A 23069-nucleotide genomic window follows, 5' to 3' on the forward strand; every position below is an offset into this window, starting at 1 on the left:
GAAGAATCCAGTTAAGGAGAAGTTGAACATAAAACGCACAGCACACAGCATAGATGGAGGATAAAGGATGAGAAAGGATAGATGACTGAGGGGCTTTGACTTTTGGCCAGGGAGATGAGACAGGTAGAATTGTCTGGTCACAAGGGGGTCGCAATGGAGGGAACTTGTTGAAATTATTTTTTTTTTTTAGTGGAGAATGAAACAGTTGAGCTCGAAGGCTGATGTTATTCCCTGAGTTTAGGGTTTCAAGCAAAATATTTGTGAGAAGTTGGTAAGGCACTAAAAAAAAGAAATTCTAGCTCAATTATCTCAGAGATAGGAGTTGTTACTGCCCAGGGACCCTGCCCATTATAGAAATAGCAGCAGCCTTTCTAGGTGGGCATTCTGAGGACCTCTTCTGAGTTGAAATCCAGACCAATCACTTTCTGAGGAAATAATACCACGTGCATTTCTTCATCCAGGCCACAAAATTACTTCCCAGAACCATAATGTATTGCAAAGGAGGAAACCGAGCTGCACCCCTAGCTATGTACGGTTCATGTCAACCAGATGGAAGAATTTGGAGTTCACATGGGTCCAACTTTCCAGTGTTTTCAAAAGTGTGGAATATTCACCTGGCATAAAGCCATCATCCTAGATTCACATCTTTAGACACCCACCCCAGCCCTGATGAAGTCACAGCAGGGAAAGAAACCTACTTGGTTTTGAACGTCTACTGGGTACTAGGTTCTGTGTAGGTCCCTTTTGCAGACATTATCTCAATTAATCCTCAAAATACTCTGTGACGTCTGCATCTGAGTCTCTACTCAAAATGAGAGAAATCTGCTTTGCTGCTTCTCTGAGAGCCCTAGGCTGGTTATTTTACCTCCCCACTGGCCTTCTTATGTGGCCCCAGGCTAACCTGGCCTGCCAGGCCATGGTGAGGTAGGCTTTTGAGTTTATGGCAGGATGTTTTCCTGAGCATTTCCTGAGCATTTCCACCCTTTCCCAGCAAGCCCAGCTGCTGGGAAAGGTTTGTATTTTTATCTTCTCCATGTTCTTTTTTCCAAGTTGTGTTCCAGACAAGCACATATTTGTGGACATTGCCCAATAAAACCAAAGTATACAAATGTCATTCGCTCATTAAAAAAATGGGGGAGGTATTTTCTCAGTACTTATCAGGGACCTAATACATTATTCTTTTTTAAGCCGGTAACACCAAACCCCGCTCAACTTCAAAACACTTCTTGTCTCGCTCTGACAGGGCCAGACAAGCCACTGAGCCGAGCTTCAAGGAGAAGGTGAGGTTTACACAAAATGGGAAGTAAATGTCCCAGCCCCCCACCCCCTAGTCCCCACCATCTCTGTCTGTACATTCAGTCTGTCTTTGCCGCTAGGGACCATTAGGATCAAGTTTCTTTGTCATCCTACTATTACTGCAACACTGCCTATGAGAATACTTCATTAATTCAGCTATTATTTTCTGAATTCCTATTAATTTTTCTTGCTGTCCTCTTCTTCCCTGTTTTATAAAAAAAAAATAAATAAAAGGTGATACAAAAAGCGGAATGGTGAAAATTGACCAGCAGACTCATAAAAGCAGTCCCTAAACACTGATTCTTAGGGAACAACTCCAAACCAAAGGATCTACTCACTCCTTCACAGGGCAAATAAACATGGTGTGCACATAGCCTCTGAGTGCCCTGAGGGTTGGTGCAATGAGCCAGAGATTCATTCAGACTGCTTTCTCTCCCGTCAGAAAATTCGTACTCCCCTTTCCCATCCCCCCGCCACACACAGCTTTTCCATGAAAAAGGAGAGCCTTTCTTCCCTTAAATTTGCATCAGACTGCCCCCAGTTGGGTTCAGTGATGAATCCATCAACGAATATTTATTGAATACCTGCCACGTGTGAGGCTAGATAAAAACCCCTTTCATTACCTATCATCTGCCTAGCTCATTAAGAACGAGGCACATAGCACTTTGAAAACACATGCTAAAGGAATGCTGAATAATAATGATAACTAATAATAACTCATCAGCCTGGGTAGAAAGCAAATTTGACTGGGGCAGATAAAATTACCTGAGAAGAACAATGTGTCTACAGAATAAAGTGAGTCAGCAGACACACACTTGTGCTATTTGTAAAAGTGATATTCTTTATTTGGCTTTTAAATCACGCCTGGCATTCAAAGCCTGTTTCCTTAACACTAGGCCCTTGAAAGCTTTTCCTTTTTAATATACATGCCACATTGTTTTATTCACTGGAATAATTTCAAGTTATGGGCTCTTTTCCCAACAAGGTCAAGTAGGCAAAAAAATACTGATGTGCACTTACCAAGTGTTCAATTCATTCATTCATTCCTTCAGGGAGTACGTGTTGCATGCCTGCTATGCATAACGCACTTTGCCAGACACTAAGGATACCAGGGTGAAAAAGACGCAGATGTGCCCTGGAATTGCTCACGGTTTAGCAGGGTAGCAGGCATCTATACAAATTACAGGAACAAAGTGGAACAGGTAGCATGATAGAGGTCTATATAGTCAATACGGTTATTGTTAGCTACTATGGGGTCAGTCTCCAACTCATGGCCATCCCCTGCACAACAGAATGAAATGCTGCCTGGTCCTGCACCATCCCCATGATTGGTTGCAGATCAGACCCTTGTAATCTACAGGGTTTTTACTGGCTGATCTTCAGAAGTAGCTTGCCAGGTCTTTCTTCCTAGCCTATCTTAGTCTGCAAGCTCTGCCGAGATCTGTTCAGCATCATAGCAACACAGAAGCCTCCAGTGGCAGATGGGTGGTGTCTGTGCCTGAGGTATATCGGTTGAGGTCTGTCATATGGAAGGCAAGAATCTCCACTGAACCGTCACTGCCCCAAGTCAATACAGTGAATTCTACCTGTGGAAAGTCAGAAAAAAATTCACAGAATAGACGAGAAGTGGTGACTTGGCCAAAAATGAATTATATTTCTGGTCCAGGTCCAAGCATAACTTTCTATACATTCTGTCATTAAGTGACTAATCTTCCTAGCTACAAAAGAATTTGTTATTTCTGGCAGTAATGACAGATAAGCTTAGGAGCTGTGGCTTTGGCTCAACCAATATGTGTGAGATGTTTTTAATTGAGGCTTGTGGTTTGCATTTCCTTCTAGAGGACAATCCACAACTACAGTCAAACTTTTCTAGTTCTCAGCTGGCTAATAAGATACAAAATGAAGTAATGGTCTCAACTCATTCTGCAAACATTTTCTAGTCCAGCGTCTACTAAGTTGCACTCGACAGGACGGCCTTGTTTTTCTGGGTCTCACAAGTTTTCCACCTTTGGCAGGGTGCAGTCTTACCACTTTTCTATTGTTCCCTATTAGTGAAAAATATTTGTGTTTTCCTTCTCTGACAGGTTTCCACCTTGCACAGGTTCTGGCTTTCGCGGGACAGAAACCTGTCAGAGAAGCAAAACTCAAATATTTTCCACTAAAACAATAAGCCTAAGCCAATAAAACCAATCCTTGCCCATTGGGTACAGTTTGTGTTGCTCTAATTCAGAGTTTCCAAACTTTCTCAATTCACAGCATCTTAGTATCTCAATAATTTTTTCACAGAGCAGTTAAAACAAAAATCCATTCCTGCCAACTCTTATGGTTAACAGCTGAGCTCTTAACCACTGTGCCAACAGAGCACCTAGGCCAAAAGAAATGTCTAACAAAAATACCACTTATTAAGTAGCTAGGTCCAAAGAACTTGGCAGTTGTTTGAAAAAATAATACACATCAACTGAAAAAAAATTTTTTTTTTTATTTCATTCTTAAATAACCACAGTTATTCATAATGGGATATATATGCCAGCTGGGCACTGGAACCCACATGAACGCCACCACCCTCACCTCCTTTTCCGCAATAATTTTTTTCTCGGTACTTGCCTTTCGTAACAGCAACTGCTGAAATCCAGCTTCTCAAACATAAAACATCTTTGAGAGGAATGTAGCACAATCTAACGTTGCCACTGTGAACTACCTTGAGATGGCAGCTCACTTGGTGTCCAACAAGTATCACTGTTTCCCTCAACATCTGAAGTCCCCCACAGCACACCCGAGAGTGTGCTGCAGTGTCCTGGGCACCCACTACACAGCTTGGGAATGGTGGCTCTATGCCTTTTCCAGTTGTGATTGTGTTCTCTCATTTGCAAAAGATAGGCAGCTACTCTAAGTGTCTAGCTACTACTTCTGCTAAACCTGTCGTGAAGCACAATGTGACATTTATGCCACGTGATAACTGACTTCACTGCTAGCACTGGAGACGTTGTGCGCTCCTGCCTGTTTTTATCTCTGGTGAAGGCAGTGGAAGACTCGAAGATCCCAGAACAATGGTCAGACATTCCAATTATGCGCCAGAGAAAGCATAACAAAATCATTTGCTCTGTTATGTGTTTAAATAAGAATACAGATCTTAATTACATTATTTTTCTTTTTTATCATAGCGATAAACATACAGCAAAACACACAAAATTTCATCAACATGTACATGTACACATCAGTGACTTTGATTAAGTTCTTCAAATTGTGCAGCCGTTCTCGCTATCTTTTTCCAAATTATCCCACCACCTTTAACATACATTCAATGCATTCTAAGCAAATATCCCCACTTTTCCCTCCCTTCCCGCCCCTGGTAACCACTAAATACTTATGGTTTCTATCTAATCACTTATTTCATATAAACGATACTGTACAGTATTTGTCTTTTTGTGCCTGACTTATTTCACACAACATAATGTCCTCTAAGTTCATCTGGGCTGTGGCATGTAGCAGGACTTCATCCCTCTTTATGCCTGAGTAATATTCCATTATATGTATATACCACATTCAGTTATCCATTCATCAGGTGATGGACATTTCAGTTATTTCTATATTTTGGCTAACATGAATAGCGCTGCAATGAACATTCATGTACGTACGTCTGTTTGCATTGCTGCTTTCAGGTCTTCTGGGCACATGCTTAAAAGTGGAATTGCTGGATTGTATGGTAGTTTTGGAGCCTTGCTGGTGCAGTGGTTAAGATCTCAGCTGCTAACCAAAAGGTCAGCAGTTCACCCACCAGCCTCTCCTTGGAAACCCTATGGTGCAGTTTTACTCTGTCCTGTAGGGTTGCTAGGAGTTGGAATCGACTTGACAGCAACAGGTTTGGTTTTGGTTGGTACGGTAGTTCTAAGGAGCCCTCGTGAAGCAATAGTTAAGCGCTGGGGTGCTAATCGAAAAGTCAGCGGTTAGAGCCACCCCCGCTCCAAGGGAGAAAAGACCTGGTGATCTGCTCTTGTAAAGGTTTCTAGCCGAGGAAGCCCTATGGGGCAGTTCTCCTCTATATGGTAAGGTCTCTATAAGTCAAAATTGACTCGACAGAACACAGCAACAACATGGTAGTTCTATGTTCAACTTCTTGAGGAATCACCAAACTGTTTTCCACAATGGCTGTACCAACTTACAATCCTACCAGCAATGGATGAGGGTTTCTGTTTCTCCATAATCTCACCTACACCTAGTATTTTCCCTTTTTTGATCACTGCCATTCTAATGAGGGTGAGATGATAGCTCACTCTGCTTTTGATTTACATCTCCCTAATGGTTTTTTTTTTCAATGGTTAATGGGCGCCCTGGTGGCACAGGGGTTAAGAGCTATGGCTGCTAACCATCAGCAGTTTGAATTCACCAGCCACTCCTTGGAAACCCTAAAGGGCAGTTCTATTCTGTCCTTTAGGATCTCTGTGAGTCAGAATCAACTTGACGGCAACAGGTTTGGTTTTGGTTTCAGGAAAGGTTAATGACTTTGAGTATCTTTTCATGTTGTTATACCAGTACCAGGCTGTTTTAATTACTTTAGCTTTACATTTTGAAGTCAGGAAGTATGAGTCCTACTTTATTCTTCTCCTATAGGATTGCTTTAGCTATTCAGGGTCTCTTGCCCTTCCATATAAATTTGAGGATTGTCCTTTCCATTTCTGTCAAGAAGGCTGTTGGAATTTCAATGAGAATCATATTGAATTTATAGATTGCTCTGGGTAGTATTGATACCCTAACTATATTAAGTCTTCCAATCCATGAACACGGAATGTTCTTTCATTTATTTAGGTCTTCTTTGGTCTTTTAGTAATGTTTTATAATTTTCTGTTGTTGTTAGGTGCCATCGAGTCAGTTCCAAGTCACAGCAAACCCATGTACAACAGAATGAAATACTGCCGGTCCTGCATCATCCTCACAATCATTGCTGTGTTTGAGCCCATTGTTGCAGCCACTGTGTCTATTCGTCTCATCAAGGGTCTTCCTCTTTTTCATTGACCTTACTACCTTACCAAGTATAGTGCCCTTCTCCAGGGACCGGTCCCTCCTGATAACATGTTCAAAGTATGTGAGACGAAGCCTCACCATCCTTGCTTCCAAGGAGCACTCCAGCTGTGCTTTTTCCAAGACAGACTTGTTCATTCTTCTGGCAGTCCATGGTATATTCAACATTCTTCACCAACATCATAATTCAAAGGCATCAATTATTCTTTGGTCTTCCTTATTCATTGCCCAGCTTTCACATGCATCTGAGGCAATTGAAAATATCATGGCTCGGGTCAGGCACACTCTAGTTCTCAAAGTAAAACATCTTTGCTTTTTAGCACTTCAAGGAGGGCTTTTGCAGCAGAATTGCCCAATGTGCTACATCATTTTATTTCTTGACTGCTGCTTCCACCGCATGTCTGTCAGTTTGTCGTAGCGGTGGCTCGCGTGTTTCTGTGATACGGGAAGATATGTCACTGGTGTTTCAAATACCAGTAGGGTCACCCATGGTGAACAGGTTTCAGGGGAGCTTCCAGACTATGACATACTAGGAAGAAGGAACAGCTGGTTTACTTCTGGAAAAAAAAAAAAATAGCCAATGAAAATCATGTGGATAGTTTTTTATGTACAGATGTTATTTATTTTCTAATACACAATTAGATCAAGATAGAAAGCAGTACAAAAACAGGTGTAATCTGGTACCCTTCTCACTAATTTTTAACCATTCTCAATCACATCAATCTAATCCTAATTTTTCTGTCCAATTATATGTATTTCACTTATTCTAAATTCCTGTAATTGTAGTCAAAATCCTTTGGATCCTATAAGTGGTTCTGACAGCAGTACTTTGGAACTTAAGCATAATCGAAATCAAAAGCCTTGGTTTTTTTCATCTGGATCAATACAGTCTCTTCATCACTACTGTTGTCATCATCATAATATGAACTATTTACCCTGTTTGGGTGGTGTCAATAGTTGGGGAGATGGCCTCCCTCTATTCCCTGTGTCTAGCTTTTTCTTGGTTCATTGTACATAGGCAGCAGAAAGGAAAGAAAGAGAAAGAGGAAGAAAGAAATTCATAAATCTCTTATATCTCTTGCAAGATTGTCTCTTCCTATCAACAGGAGCAACAACAACAACAACAAAAATGCATTTCCACTCTCCTTCTTCTCCTTTTTATGAATATCTCCTAGCTTATCTACTATGTACTAGCAGCTACGTAGAATTGTTATACCCTGCCTCAGATATTAAGCTATTGTCTTGTAATGGTGACCATATTTCCTTTCTAGGAAAAAACCCGAGCTTATCAGAACATACTTTTAAATACCTCTTTCATATTTAACGAACATAACCTCAGATAGTGGCACAGAGTGGTGTCACACTCGAGGACAGGTATCTGATGTGAATGCTATACAGCGGAGCCCTCCACCACTGGTCCCATTTTCACCAGCCTGATGTTGAATTGCCCCCTTCTTTCTTACTCGGGCTTTTCCAGAAATCAGATGTCCGTAAATATGTTGGATTCTTTATACTTTAATCTGTTTAACATTTTGAAGGTGCTGAAAGAGTAAAGTACATTATTCATTCAACTATAGTTACTTTCCAAATACCTGGGACGGGTCAGCAGGATACCTGTTTGGAGCAGGTTTCGCAGAAGCCACCTCACTCTGTTCAGAATCCAGCTGGCACACAGCCTTCTGTGGGAAGGCTGATGGATGGTGTTCAGTAAAATTAAAAGCCTAGGAAAAGTACAGGCCCCCAGGCCAGAACAAAGCAACTGAGTGATGGTTCCTTCTAGAAGTAGGAGTGGGAGCTTTTTCTTACCCTCATCCTGGGGATAAAAGGGTGGCCTGACCGACTCTGTAACAATGACTAATTCCTCATTAGAGGGCCTCCTGCTTTTCCAAAGCCCCTTTCTGGAGTGGTAAATGAAGGGCCTCTCAGAGAGAGTGCTGGCGGAGGAAGAAAATAGAGAAAAATAAAACCAACTCCCTAAACTTTACCAGCGTTATAAAAAAGGAAGAAATTTCCAGAAGCAATGGGAGAGACCAGCCCACCCCCGACCTCCCTCAGACACTTTCTTCCTCCTGACTCATCGGGCTTCTTTAGGAAAGCCTGGTGAGAAGGGATTATAAGCAGGCAAGGGAGCCAGCCTGTTCTGGCAACACGGAGCATTTTGATTTCAGATTCTGCAAATCTTCAAGAACAGACTTGGTGTGCCCGTGTGCTCGGCTGGAGTCCAGCAGCAGTTCGGTTGCAGATGAAACCGACCAGATGGTTGGCCCTGTCAGCCAGAGACTCAAGGACTTCCCTGAGGCTGCACTTCTCCGGAAGTTTGAAGAGCCGGACAGGTTTGCCTTCTGAAATGTGCAAATGTCACCAGCCGGGAATGGCAGATGCCAAAAGGCGTCTAAGAACAGCTCTCCATCTGGTAATGGGTTAGGCTTCCTGGGACACAGATGAGAATAGTTTGAAACAAAGCGACGGAAGCACCGGCTTGGCTTTTCACATATTGTTATGGTCTCAGGGTCGTTTCCTGCCTTTGGAATTTATTTCCTTCCCAGCTTCAACCAAACCCACTGAGTGACAAGAAGGAGGTTGGGATTTGTCTTTGCATCCTGCCAGCCCCGTGAAGGCAGGAATCTAAACCTGTGAGCGTGGACCTCTGCAGTGGCTGCATCCCTGGTACTCCTGTAGGCTCACTCTGAGCCCAGTGGGGGAAGCCTTAGGAATGGAACAATAAATTAGGGAAGGGAGCCATCTCCAGTTGAGTCAGATGAATCCTCTTTTCCTAGAAAACAGAGAAAGAACAGATAGGGTGAAATGATGTTTAACCTAGAGGAACTACCAGGCCCCTATCTGGAGATTCAGGCCCCCTCAACACCAAGCCAAAAAACCAAACCCACTGCTGTCGAGTCCATTTGGACTCATAGTGATCCTATAGGACAGAGTAGAACTGCCACATAGGGTTCCTAAGGCTGTAAATCTTCATGGAAGTGGACCATCACATCTTTCTCTCGCAGAGCTGCTGGTGGGTTCAAACCACTCACCTTTTGGTTAGCAGCAGAGTGGCTTACCCACTGTGCCACCAGGAACCCTAGCAAGAAGGAAGCTGAAAGCAGCTCCCCACATCACGACATCTCACCCACTTCAGCATACCAGTTAAATACACAGGGCAGTGACATTTGCTACACAACAATGGCCTGCTTTGTTTTATCTTACTAGTATTTATTTCTCACTTTGTTCCCAAAAAAAGGATTTCAGGTAGCAACCACTGCCTTGCTGTCTGCATTTTTATGCTCATCTTGGCCACTTTGAAGCTGATGTGAACCCTTATTGCAAAGTCTCTGCAGCCCTGGGCACGTCCTGAGCACTCACAGTGGTTTTGCAGGGCAGAGACCCCCAGAGACCAAGGTGGACCCCCCTGGTCTGGAGCTGCTGGTACCTGTCAAAGCATGAAGCTGTGGCTGGCCCAGCCAGGTTACCTAAGTCTGAAATGGTTTGCGTTGTGATTGAATTGTGTCCCCCCAAAATGTATGTTGGAATCCTAACCCCTATAGATGTGAATGGAAACCCTGGTGGCACAGTGGTTAAGAGCTACAGCTGCTAACTAAAAGGTCAGCAGTTAAATCCACCAAGGACTCCTTGGAAATGCTTTGGGGCAGTTCTACTCTGTCCTATAGGGTTGCTATGAGTCGGAATCTTCTCGACAGCAATAGGTTTTGGATTTTATAGATATGAATATAATCCTATTTGAAAATAGGATGTTTGTTATGTTAATGAGGCCGTATCAGTGTCGGGTGGGTCCCAAACCTGACAACCTCTGAGTTATAGGGAGCAGCATAGACTCAGACAAGCAAGCACAAACGGAGGAAGGTAGATGCCACACTACGTAAAGCTTGCCCAGGAACCAGGGAAGCTGGAAGAGACAAGGATCCCTCCTTCTCCTCCCCCATAAGACCCCATAGAGAGAGAGGCCTCCCCTAGAGCTGGTGCCCTGAATTCAGACTTCTACCCTTGTGAACTATAAAAAAATAGATTTTTGTTTTTTAAAGCTATTCACTTGTGGTATTTCTGTTACAGCATAGTGATACACTTTCATAAATTCTGTCTGCAAAGGCAGCTCATACAATCCTTGCTGTCAGGAGAAACCTCAAGAGGGCCCTTCACTTGTCCAAGCCCATTTCTCTCTAGATTGAGACACCAGTGTTCACAGCTTCATAGGGAGGAGGCATTTTTGCCCTAACCCTTAGGCACAGTTCAACTAGCGTCAAGTGCTACAGCCAATACGCAGGAAGTTGCAACTGGTGATCAGCTTCTATCCTGGTGCCACCCCATCCCCAGGAGTTCAAGAACCAAAACTTCCCCTCGGTCAGTTTAAACACAGCTTTTGCTAGACCCTGCAGAATGCCACCACTGTTGAGGGCTGGCAGTGAGGGACTGCTGCCTTGTGAGGAGGTTAGGTTATCGCTGTGGCTCAGGAGGGAATCAGGCTGACCTTTCCCATTTGCACCAGCTCGCCAGGCTTTCGCAGAAATGATCTCCTGTGACCTTCACAGCAATCGTTCCTAACAACTTTCAGGAAGTTCTAAGGGAAATAAGTAGGTAGCTAGGGACAAGCTGGCCCTACAAATAAGCAGAGTCAAGGACACCTATAGAGTGCGACAACAAGAAGTTTGCCCAAGGGTCCCAAATTTCCCCCACAAAAGAGCACTCTGGCAGGTTAAGACATTATGTTTCCGAGTACAAATGTTGTCTGGGACCAGTAACTTTGTATATTACTAGTTTTCATCTGTGAGAGTCTGCTTCTACAGATCTGGCTGGGGGCCAGGAATCTGCATTTTTATCGAGCCCACCTGCTGATGCTGGTACAGGTGGTCTATGGCCCATACTTTAGAAAGTGCTATGAGGAATCATGAGTCATTGTCACGTTAGCATGGATTAACTGGTAATAAAGGAGAGCATTGCACGTGGATTCCAGACCAGGCGTTGGTACTCTCTGGCTGTGACTTTGGACAAGACAACTTAATTCTCTCAGACTGAAGGCCTCAAGACTATGACCACCTCTAAACACTTAGCTGTCCTCTGGATTTTAAATCGTGGCCCAAAGGCCTACAAAATATGAGTTCTGGTCCAAGAGGCCTGAGGGGCCAGGGCTCCCCTGGCATGCCTTGAATACTCACCGCAGTTCTGCAGTGCAGAGACCTCCAGAGGCCAAGGTGGGCCCTCTTGCCTCAGGGCTGCAGCCTTGGAACCCTGAGACCTTAGAGTGTAACAGCCACAGGAATAGGGACATCCTTCCTTTCTTTGCCCGCAGCCCTTTCCAAGTAGGAGAAGGGGAAAGGGAGAGGACTAGATTTATTTTGTGCTTTATATGCACTATTTTTTAAATTTTTAATTAATGTTAGCATCATTATTCCCATTTCAAAGGTGAGGGAATTGAGGCTTAAAGAAGTTGAATGAGTTGCCCAAGTCCCCAAGGTCACATGGCAATTGAATACTTGAGCTGAAACTTGAACTCATGTCTGTCCGGATCCAAATTCCATGTTCTTTCCACAAAACTAATCATAACTATATGTCTTGCTGTGGTCATTCTGAAAGCCTGGACATTTTGAGACCCTCAGAAAACTCTCACCTCTCCCTAACCTTCACCCCACACCTGTTACCCAGTCCACTTCTGAATCTCACTTCATCCTTGATCTTTACTCTGTCCCTAACCTCCAACCAATCACTTGGTCACACTCACTTCCAATCCCCACAACTTCTTCTCCCCCAGGGATAAAACATCATGTCGCACGTCTCCTGGGCCCGGTAGGACTTATCTGGCCCAGAGCTACTCCTGCCACTGACATCAAGACCAATTGGTCCTAGAGAACTCAGGGTACCCCCAAGGGTTCCAATGGTTCAAGAATCTTCAAATGTTTAAGAGGCATTTATATTCTTAACAATGTTAGAATCCCCCATCCCCCCAGGTCCCTTCTAAAAACCTGGAGTAGATACAGGAAGCCCAGGTCAGCCGGTGCGCTTTTATTACGAGATGTCCCATCAAACCTCAGCTTCCCCAAAATATTGTTCTGGGGTGGTGAACACCCCCTAGTGGGAGAAATGGAAGGAAGACAGATACTTCTGATGCTGTTCTCAGTAACCCGTCCACCCTCAACCTCCTGCCCCTCGGCCCCTTTTGCCTTCTAGCCCTTCTCACTGTTCTTTTTGGAATGATTCATTCTTCCCACGATGATTGGGCCTTTTGTCCCATAAAGCCCTCCCTGGTTTTATAGGCATAATGAACTAAAATTAAGCAAAAGGCAACTCAGGCAGAACAGCAGGAAAAAACGTCCTATGGTGAGAGCACTTGAAACCCTGAAGTATCCTTATAAGGCAAACTGGATAAGGCCAACTGCACTGGGCAGAACAATAGTGTCTTTGAAGATATTTTTGGAAATGAGGAAGATGAAGGAAAGGCCATTTCCCTGATTTCAAGGTATATGTTAAGGTCCACATCTCACACCCTCAGGCTGATTAAAATAATTAATTCCCTGTGCTATGTCTTACCCTTTGGAGGGCCGGGGAACACTCAACAGTTACCCATTTTGGAAGACACAGATGAAACACTGTCCCAGCAGAGGGGCAGCCTGTCCATAGACTGGGCACTGCTTATCACTGCAGAACATTCTGAACATAGCATCTGGGCACTGTCACCCATCCCTTGGGGCCACTGCTAGAGCCCCCCATGACAGGAGATGAGCCCATTATGTTGTAACCCATTTCCTGAATACCTACAATATACTGTGCTCAGGGAGGCCTGATCTTACGTATTTTTAAAATCTGCCCACATGTAGTTTAGTCAATTGTCCAAAGAAGGTCCTTAATAAAAGACAGGGAGAGCTAACATGTTTGAATGCCTATCGCACTAAGAATTCTCCTGGGCATATTCACAGTCCTATTTTTTTTATTATTATTATTATTTTAGTTAAATATTTGATGATTTGTTCACTGCATAAAGACTCATTTTAGTATGGAGCAGGGTCAGCAAATCTTGACTTGTGGGCCTGATACTTGTTTTTGTAAATAAAGTTTTATTGGTGCACAGTCGTGCCCATTTGTTTACATATTACCTATGCCTGCTTTCGCATTTCCAACAGCAGAATTGAGTAGTTATGACAAACACTATATGGCTCACAAAGTCTAAAACATTTCCTATCTGGCCAACTCCAGAAATTTCTCTAAGAGCCTGGTCTGGCCTCACACCTAGCTGCAGAAATCAGTCTGTCCCCTAGGTTCCAACTTTTAGAATACTTGAAGAAAAAACAGCCTTGAAAACGACCAGGCCTCTTAAGGAAACTCCAGATCTGAACATTTTACAAGCAGCTCAGACCTCAGATATTCAGAATCTCATGTGACAATGGCAAACATATATATACATAAATGTACAAAAGGCATTGCTCTCTCTTCCCAGGCCCACTTCAGACATGGCTAATCAAGCTTGGTCCTCTTTCATGACGGATTTCAATAGGGCCTGTGTTAACTATTACTGGATAACAAACAACTCCAACATTTAGTGACTTAAAATAATTTACTATTTTTCACAGTCCTGTGGGTTGGCTGGTAGCTCCTCTGTTAGTTTCTCCCGGATTTCTCACGAGGGTGCATTTACCTGGAGTCTAGGTTGGACTGGTTTCCTTACATGGTGGCCTCAGGGCCTTGTTCTAAGAGGGCAAAGGAAGAAGTTCAAGGTCTCTCAAGGCCTAGGTTCTAGGACTCATGCAATGTCATTTTCACCACATTAATTTAAGCAAAGCAAGTCTCAAGCCGGCCAGATTTAAGGAGTGGGAAAATAGACTCTACCTTTTGATGTAAGGAACTGTAAAATATTGTGGTTATATTTTTCAGTCCTTCCCGATAAAGCACTCTTTGATACAAATTTACATGTGAATTGGAATGCAATTATCTAATATGTTTCTGAACAAATGTACCTTTACATATATATATATATATATACACACATACCTTACTTTGCATCATATATAGAGAGAGAGAGAGAGCCCTAGTGGCAAAATGGTTTAACGCTTGGCTGCTAACCAAAAGTTGAAGGTTCAAACCTTCCAGTGGCTCTGCAGGAGAAAAGACCTGGAAATCTTCTCCTGTAAAGATTATAGCCTAGGAAACTCTATGAGGCAGATCTATTTTGTCATATAGGGTGGCTATGAGCCAGAATCGACTTGACAGCCCATAACAATATAGATAGGTAGGTGGGCAGGCAGGTGAATGGATGGTTGGATGGATAGATAGATATGATGATTAAAAAAAAAAAAGGATGGCATTATTTATACATATATGATGGTGGGATGGCATCTTTTACTCTGGTGGTTACCTCTAGGGAACATTATAATTACATAGCATAGCAGCCCCACCTGCATAGATGACTTTGGTTGCTATGATCGCAGTCATTCCTGGATTTGAGTCAACTCATTAGTACCCATTCAAGTAGGCCTTCTCTTATAAATTCACTGAAACATTGCTCATAACTCCATCAACCCCAGGACAGGATTTTCTATGCTATGGCTCCTGCCTCATCTTGAGCCTAACAGTTTGGACAGATTAATTTCATAACTGCTCGATCTCTCTATATTTCATTTGAACTCCTGAGATTCAGATTCTTCAATCTGCCCAGCCCCTAACCCTGAATAATAGTGGCCCCATACTGAAGACTAGTTTTTTTTTTTTTTTTTCATACTGAAGACTTAGGTCAAAGAGCTAAATTAGGGTCCAGGTGGCTCAGACAGTCCAAATCATAGGAAACTTCACATCCCTTTCTTTATAAGGTGTTTCTTTTACAATGTTGATCCCTTTCATTTTTTTTCTTTCAGAGTCATTTGATGGTGTTCATCTTTCTTACAACTAAGAATATTGGAAGACTCTCTTCCCTCAGGCACTTCCGCTTTTGTGTCCAAATTGGCAGCATTCCAAACTCACCAGAGGCATCACAGAATGAAACTCTCTGTGGAGGGTTAGAGGACAAATAGACACAAGTTCATTGGACAACATCTGGAAGAAGGAAGAAAGGTCAAAGCTGCTCCAGCTCCGTCAGGCTTTCGGGCCTCACAGCAGAAGCTAGAATTCCTTCCCGCATAACCTAGGCTTGAATTAGAGACATTTTTAGACCAGAAACCCTTGGCCTTTACTCTGAATAGAGCACTCAGAGGGCAGAGCAAGGTTCTCAGCTGGCAGGAAGGACACACTGACCTGTGCCTCACTCCCTTCACCAACCTGGGAAGATGCAAAGCTCTGCTGAACTGGCTGAGCTGCTAGAGTGGAGTATTCTAAATCCCATAAGCAGGCCACGACTTTGTAAGGAAACGGTGGTGGTGTGCTACAGGCTCAGAAGAGAAAGCATTATAGAGAGAAACTGCCAGTGAAAAGGAATTAACAAACAAGTACTTGGCTGCTAACTAAAACGTCAAGAGGATCCAGTCTATCTAGGGTTGCCGTGGAAGAAAGTCCTGGGGATCTACTTCCAAAAAATGAGCCATTGAAAACCCTGTGGAGCACAGTTCTACTCTGACCCACAAGAGGTCGCCATGAGTCAGAATCAACTTGACAGCAACGGTTTGATTTGGTTTTTCAACCTAATTAGCGGCTGCTATGGGGGACCTGGTGGCATAGTGGTTAAGAGCTACGGCTGCTAACGAAAGGGTCAGCAGTTCAAATCCACCAGGAATTTCCTTGGAAACCCTACAGGGCAGTTCTACTCTATCCTATAGGGTCGCTATGAGTCAGAATTGACTCAACAGCAATGGGTTTTGGGGGACTTTGAGGAAGAGAAGTAATTCCTAGGGGAGAGGCCCCACCTCTGGCAGAAGTAAGAGAACTTCCACCACTTCTATGTCTATTTCTGAAGAAATAAAAACTAACTGATAAATCTTAAGGTGAATGTACTTTCATCTGGGGAAAGGACGAAAGAAGCTGTTACATTTCAAACAGATATTTGGACTGTAAAAATGAACGCTTAACCTGTTAATAGAAGTGTTTCTTTCCTGAAGTCTCCATGGATCAGATTAGACACCAAAGAGAGGTTACAAAAAAAATCATTTTTCACGCAAGCTAAGAGGCATTAATTTGGCTGTCTATAGTTTTTTATATAGTGAGCTCGATTCTTAGCACTGCACGCTTTCCAAAAAAAAAGCATAAGGTGAGCAACCAGAGCAGTTATGAGAAATTCAGGTGTGTGCTTTGTTGGCAAGGGTGAGGAGAGGGTGTTTCTACTGGCCCAGAGCTGCACCAAATGGAAATCAATGCCTTGCATCTCCGGAGATGGCACTGGACCAGGCCCTTAGACAGCCAACAATGAGCCCCCAAGGCAGTGCTTATTCACAGGGGAACAGTTCTAAGCTGCCTGTCAGTGCCTGTGGCAAGTTTGAGATGCATTATCTGCTAATATCCCCAAGGGAAGGGAATTAGGTGCCCGCTGGAGATCTTCCACGAAAGGCAGGTATGTAGCTCTTAGATGATGTCTAAGGAAACCAGGTGAGGGTTTGAACTGTGGCCAGAGAAGCAGGGTGTGTAACACCTGAAGAAGCTGGGTGGGGGTCAGGAGGACTACACTCAGGCAGGAGAGAACGGGGTTTGGCTTGTCCATGAAAGGTGGGAGTGAGCATTCCAGAGCCTAGATAATGCCTACGGAAGCAACTTCAGTAAATATGCAACACTAGCCACACATGCCATCCTAAAACCTTTTTCCTAGCTGAGTTCTGGTTCTTTTACAGGCACAACATAAGGAAATTCTAACTCAAAGCTAAGAAGCTAAGATTGGGTGACATGGCCAAATTTGCAAAATACAGCTAAGGAGACACGGCAAGCTCACTGAAGAGCCCCCGTTAACTTGAAGTGGTAGATGGCTATGTTTCTGAATCACAGAACTCAAGTTAAGGGAAGTACACCATAGCTTCTATTAACTTAATTTTCCTCCCCTTACTTCTGGGAAGGCTACAAACCACTCTACCGTGTCATTTCCACCCTTTTTTTTTTCCTTCCTTCTATCTTCCCTCCTTCCCTTCCTTCCTTCCTTCCTTCTCTCGTCCTTTCCATCCTTCCTCCCTCCGTTCCTTCCTTCCACTGATTTCCAGTGGTGTGCTGGAGCCAGCTTCCTCCACCTCCCACTTCCTCCCAACTCTGTGTTCAATAACACCACATTGATAGCTTGAATTCAGCCATGGTGAGAGTATTTATACCATGGAAATTGGCAAATGCTACAAATCAAAAAACAAATGGTAAAAATTCCTTGCTTTTTTTCTTTTTTCCAGACTGCCAATTTGTTAAACATTTACCAGCACACTGTGCCTGTAACTGGAGGAGGTCGTGTAGTGCTAAAGGGGAACAATGTAAGAAGTTTGGGGGTGGAGCGGGGAAGCCCAGAGAGCACAGAGGGAAGTGGCGGGGTGCCAAGATTGGCTCTGCCTCCATCACAGACTCACATACCCAGGGTCAGATTACCTAGTAAGCCCCACACCAAAACGTGTAATTGTGCACTACAGATTACTCAGTAGCACAACTAAGCCCATGCTTACCTTGTTTACTGGCTAATCTGTCCATGTCAGGGACTGTAATGTGAAAAGAGGCTTTGATCCTGTGCTGTGGTGCTGGGGGGTTGGGAGAGAGACAGGTATCAGCCATACCTAGAAGCAGAATCTTTGATGTGTTGAAAAAATGTGAAATTGTTCACTACAGATGATCTAGTAAGAAAGGTAAGCACAGTGCTTACTTTGCCTATTGGATAATCTGCCCCTGCACGTACGCTACCCCCAACACAAACTTTAGATTCCACATTTAACAGTCATTTGATAAGAACTTGCTCTGTGTTTACAATGACATGTAGCACTGCTTCTGTTGGTTTTGGAGGCTGAAGGACCCAGCAGTCTGCTTCTGGAAAGAATTAGCTGGTGAAAACCTTAGGAATAGCAGTGAAACACTGTCTGATATAGTGCCAGAAGATGAGCCCCTCAGGTTGGAAGGCACTCAAAAGATGACTGGGGAAGTACTGCCTCCTCAAAATAAAGTCGACCTTAATGATGTGGATGGAGTCAAGCTTTCGGGACCTTCATTTGCTGATGTGGCACAAATCAAAATGTGAAGAAACAGCTGCAAACAGCCATTAATTATTGGAAAGTGCAGTGTATGAGGTATGAATCTAGGATAATTGGAAATTGTCAAAAATGAAATGGAAAGTCTAAAGATCGATATCCTAGGCATTAGTGAGCTGAAACGGACTGGTATTGGCCATTTTGAATTGGACAATCATATGATCTACTACGCTGGGAATGACAGCTTTAAGAGGAATGGCATTGCTTGGGAGGGGCGGAGCCAAGATGGCGGACTAGGCAGACGCTACCTCGGATCCCTCTTACAACAAAGACACGGAAAAACAAGTGAATCGATCACATACATAACAATCTACGAACCCTGAACAACAAACACAGATTTAGAGACGGAGAACGAACTAATACGGGGAAGCAGCGATTGTTTCCAGAGCCTGGAGCCAGCGTACCAGTCAGGTACGGCACAAGCACAGAGACCTGCTCCACCCCCCTGAACTAACCCCGGGAGGGGGACCAGCTGGTTCCACGGGCGGCGTGGGACGCAGCCGGTAGGAGAAGTCCCCGGGAGGCAGTGACTGATCTTGGAGCAGAAAGAGCAGCATCCGAGCCGGGGAACCGTCCCGCAGGGATTAGGACTGCACGCAGGTACGCCATAAACACGGAGAGTTGCTCCACCCCCTGAACTAACCCCGGGAAGGGGACCAGCCGGGTCCCGCGGGCGGCGTGGGACGCAGCCGGTAGGAGAAGTCCCCGGGAGGCAGCGACTGGTATTGGAGTGGGGAGAACAGCGTTCCAGCCAGGACACTCGGTCGCGGCACAAGCACAGGGAGCTACTCCACCCATCTGAACTAACCCCGGGAGGGGGCCCACCTAGTTCACGGGGGCGGCACGGCCACGCGGCTGGAGAGACGAGAAGTCCCCGGGAGGCAGCGACTGATTTTGGAGTTGAGAGTGCACCGTCCCAGTAGGGGAGCCTTGACGCTGGGCGTGGGGCTGGAAGCGGAGGATCTGACCGTGACTCCAGCGGGCCAGACCCCCCGGGGGCAATCTCCACACAGCCAGCACACATAGGCGACGCGCCCGCGAGAATCTCAGATATAACAGTCATTCCAAGCAAGACAAGCAACTCTGGCTATATTCTGAGGTGCTACTCTCCTATCTCTCTGTTCCCTCCCCCACCCTTCCCAGGCGGCTTCATTAACATCTGAATAGCCTGAGCCAAAGGGAGAACTCTGATAGGGATCTGACTGCAGTTTTTTTTTTAGCGGATTTTCTGGAAAAACTAGTTTCCCAGTGATGGCTCGGAGACAACAATCCATATCAAACCACTTAAAGAAGCAGACCGGGACAGCTTCTCCAACCCCCCAAACAAAAGAATCAAAATCTTTCCCAAATGAAGATACAATTTTGGAATTATCAGATACAGAATATAAAAAACTAATTTACAGAATGCTTAATGATATCACTAATGAAATTAGGATATCTGCAGAAAAAGCCAAGGAACACACTGATAAAACTGTTGAAGAACTCAAAAAGATTATTCAAGAACATACTGGAAAAATTAATAAGTTGCAAGAATCCATAGAGAGACAACATGTAGAAATCCAAAAGATTAACAATAAAATAACAGAATTAGACAACGTAATAGGAAGTCAGAGGAGCAGACTCGAGCAATTAGAATGCAGACTGGGACATCTGGAGGACCAGGGAATTAACACCAACATAGCTGAAAAAAAATCAGATAAAAGAATTAAAAAAAATGAAGAAACCCTAAGAATTATGTGGGACTCTATCAAGAAGGATAACCTGCGGGTGATTGGAGTCCCAGAACAGGGAGGAGGGACAGAAACCACAGAGAAAATAGTTGAAGAACTTCTGACAGAAAACTTCCCTGACATCATGAAAGACGAAAGGATATCTATCCAAGATGCTCATCGAACCCCATTTAAGATTGATCCAAAAAGAAAAACACCAAGACATATTATCATCAAACTCACCAAAACCAAAGATAAACAGAAAATTTTAAAAGCAGCCAGGGAGAAAAGAAAGGTTTCCTTCAAGGGAGAATCAATAAGAATATGTTCTGACTACTCAGCAGAAACCATGCAGGCAAGAAGGGAATGGGACGACATATACAGAACACTGAAGGAGAAAAACTGCCAGCCAAGGATCATATATCCAGCAAAACTCTCTCTGAAATATGAAGGCGAAATTAAGATATTTACAGACAATCACAAGTTTCGAGAATTTGCAAAAACCAAACCAAAGCTACAAGAAATACTAAAGGATATTGTTTGGTCAGAGAACCAATAATATCAGATATCAGCACAACACAAGGTCACAAAACAGAACGTCCTGATATCAACTCAAATAGGGAAATCACAAAAACAAACAAATTAAGATTAATTAAAAAAAAAAAAATACACATAACAGGGAATCATGGAAGTCAATAGGTAAAAGATCACAATAATCAAAAAGAGGGACTAAATACAGGAGGCATTGAACTGCCATATGGAGAGTGATACAAGGCGATATAGAACAATACAAGTTAGGTTTTTACTTAGAAAAATAGGGGTATATAATGAGGTAACCACAAAAAGGTATAACAACTCTATAACTCAAGACAAAAACCAAGAAAAACGTAACGACTCAACTAACATAAAGTCAAACACTATGAAAATGAGGATCTCACAATTTACTAAGAAAAACGCCTCAGCACAAAAAAGTATGTGGAAAAATGAAATTGTCAACAACACACATAAAAAGGCATCAAAATGACAGCACTAAAAACTTACTTATCTATAATTACCCTGAATGTAAATGGACTAAATGCACCAATAAAGAGACAGAGAGTCACAGACTGGATAAAGAAACACGATCCATCTATATGCTGCCTACAAGAGACACACCTTAGACTTAGAGACTCAAATAAACTAAAACTCAAAGGATGGAAAAAAGTATATCAAGCAAACAATAAGCAAAAAAGAAGAGGAGTAGCAATATTAATTTCTGACAAAATAGACTTTAGACTTAAATCCACCACAAAGGATAAAGAAGGACACTATATAATGATAAAAGGGACAATTGATCAGGAAGACATAACCATATTAAATATTTACGCACCCAATGACAGGGCTGCAAGATACATAAATCAAATTTTAACAGAACTGAAAAGCGAGATAGATACCTCCACAATTATAGTAGGAGACTTCAACACACCACTTTCGGAGAAGGACAGGACATCCAGCAAGAAGCTCAACAGAGACACGGAAGATCTAATTACAACAATCAACCAACTTGACCTCATTGACTTATACAGAACTCTCCACCCAACTGCTGCAAAATATACTTTTTTTTCCAGCGCACATGGAACATTCTCTAGAATAGACCACATATTAGGACATAAAACAAACCTTTGCAGAGTCCAAAACATCGAAATATTACAAAGCATCTTCTCAGATCACAAGGCAATAAAACTAGAGATCAATAACAGAAAAACGAGGGAAAAGAAATCAAATACTTGGAAAATGAACAATACCCTCCTGAAAAAAGACTGGGTTATAGAAGACATCAAGGAGGGAATAAGGAAATTCATAGAAAGCAACGAGAATGAAAATACTTCCTATCAAAACCTCTGGGACACAGCAAAAGCAGTGCTCAGAGGCCAATTTATATCAATAAATGCACACATACAAAAAGAAGAAAGAGCCAAAATCAGAGAACTGTCCCTACAACTTGAACAAATAGAAAGTGAGCAACAAAAGAATCCATCAGGCACCAGAAGAAAACAAATAATAAAAATTAGAGCTGAACTAAATGAATTAGAGAACAGAAAAACAATTGAAAGAATTAACAAAGCCAAAAGCTGGTTCTTTGAAAAAATTAACAAAATTGATAAACCATTGGCTAGACTGACTAAAGAAAAACAGGAAAGGAAACAAATAACCCGAATAAGAAATGAGAAGGACCACATCACAACAGAACCAAATGAAATTAAAAGAATCATTTCAGATTATTATGAAAAATTGTACTCTAACAAATTTGAAAACCTAGAAGAAATGGATGAATTCCTGGAAAAACACTACCTACCTAAACTAACACATTCAGAAGTAGAACAACTAAATAGACCCATAACAAAAAAAGAGATTGAAACGGTAATCAAAAAACTCCCAACAAAAAAAAGTCCCGGCCCGGACGGCTTCACTGCAGAGTTCTACCAAATTTTCAGAGAAGAGTTAACACCACTACTACTAAAGGTATTCCAAAGCATAGAAAATGACGGAATACTACCCAACTCATTCTATGAAGCCACCATCTCCCTGATACCAAAACCAGGTAAAGACATTACAAAAAAAGAAAATTATAGACCTATATCCCTCATGAACATTGATGCAAAAATCCTCAACAAAATTCTAGCCAATAGAATCCAACAACACATCAAAAAAATAATTCACCCTGATCAAGTGGGATTTATACCAGGTATGCAAGGCTGGTTTAATATCAGAAAAACCATTAATGTAATCCATCACATAAATAAAACAAAAGACAAAAACCACATGATCTTATCAATTGATGCAGAAAAGGCATTTGACAAAGTCCAACACCCATTCATGATAAAAACTCTTACCAAAATAGGAATTGAAGGAAAATTCCTCAACATAATAAAGGGCATCTATGCAAAGC

The 23069-nt window shown here is 42.9% G+C and overlaps 1 long non-coding RNA gene across 1 annotated transcript in view; it reads right to left on the minus strand.

Annotated features, from left to right (window-relative positions):
• Positions 1 to 4670: 4670 nt before the first annotated feature.
• Positions 4671 to 23069, minus strand: part of LOC126068002 (uncharacterized) — an 83199-nt gene continuing 64800 nt past the window's right edge. The window contains exons 2-3 of the long non-coding RNA XR_007515518.1: positions 7905 to 9085; positions 4671 to 6869 (exon numbers count right to left, since the gene is read on the minus strand). This is a non-coding gene — a long non-coding RNA (uncharacterized LOC126068002). The remainder of the gene's footprint in view (positions 6870 to 7904; positions 9086 to 23069) is intronic.

This window comes from Elephas maximus, chromosome 26, assembly GCF_024166365.1.
Source record: "Elephas maximus indicus isolate mEleMax1 chromosome 26, mEleMax1 primary haplotype, whole genome shotgun sequence".
In the NCBI taxonomy this organism is placed as follows: Eukaryota; Metazoa; Chordata; class Mammalia; order Proboscidea; family Elephantidae; genus Elephas; species Elephas maximus.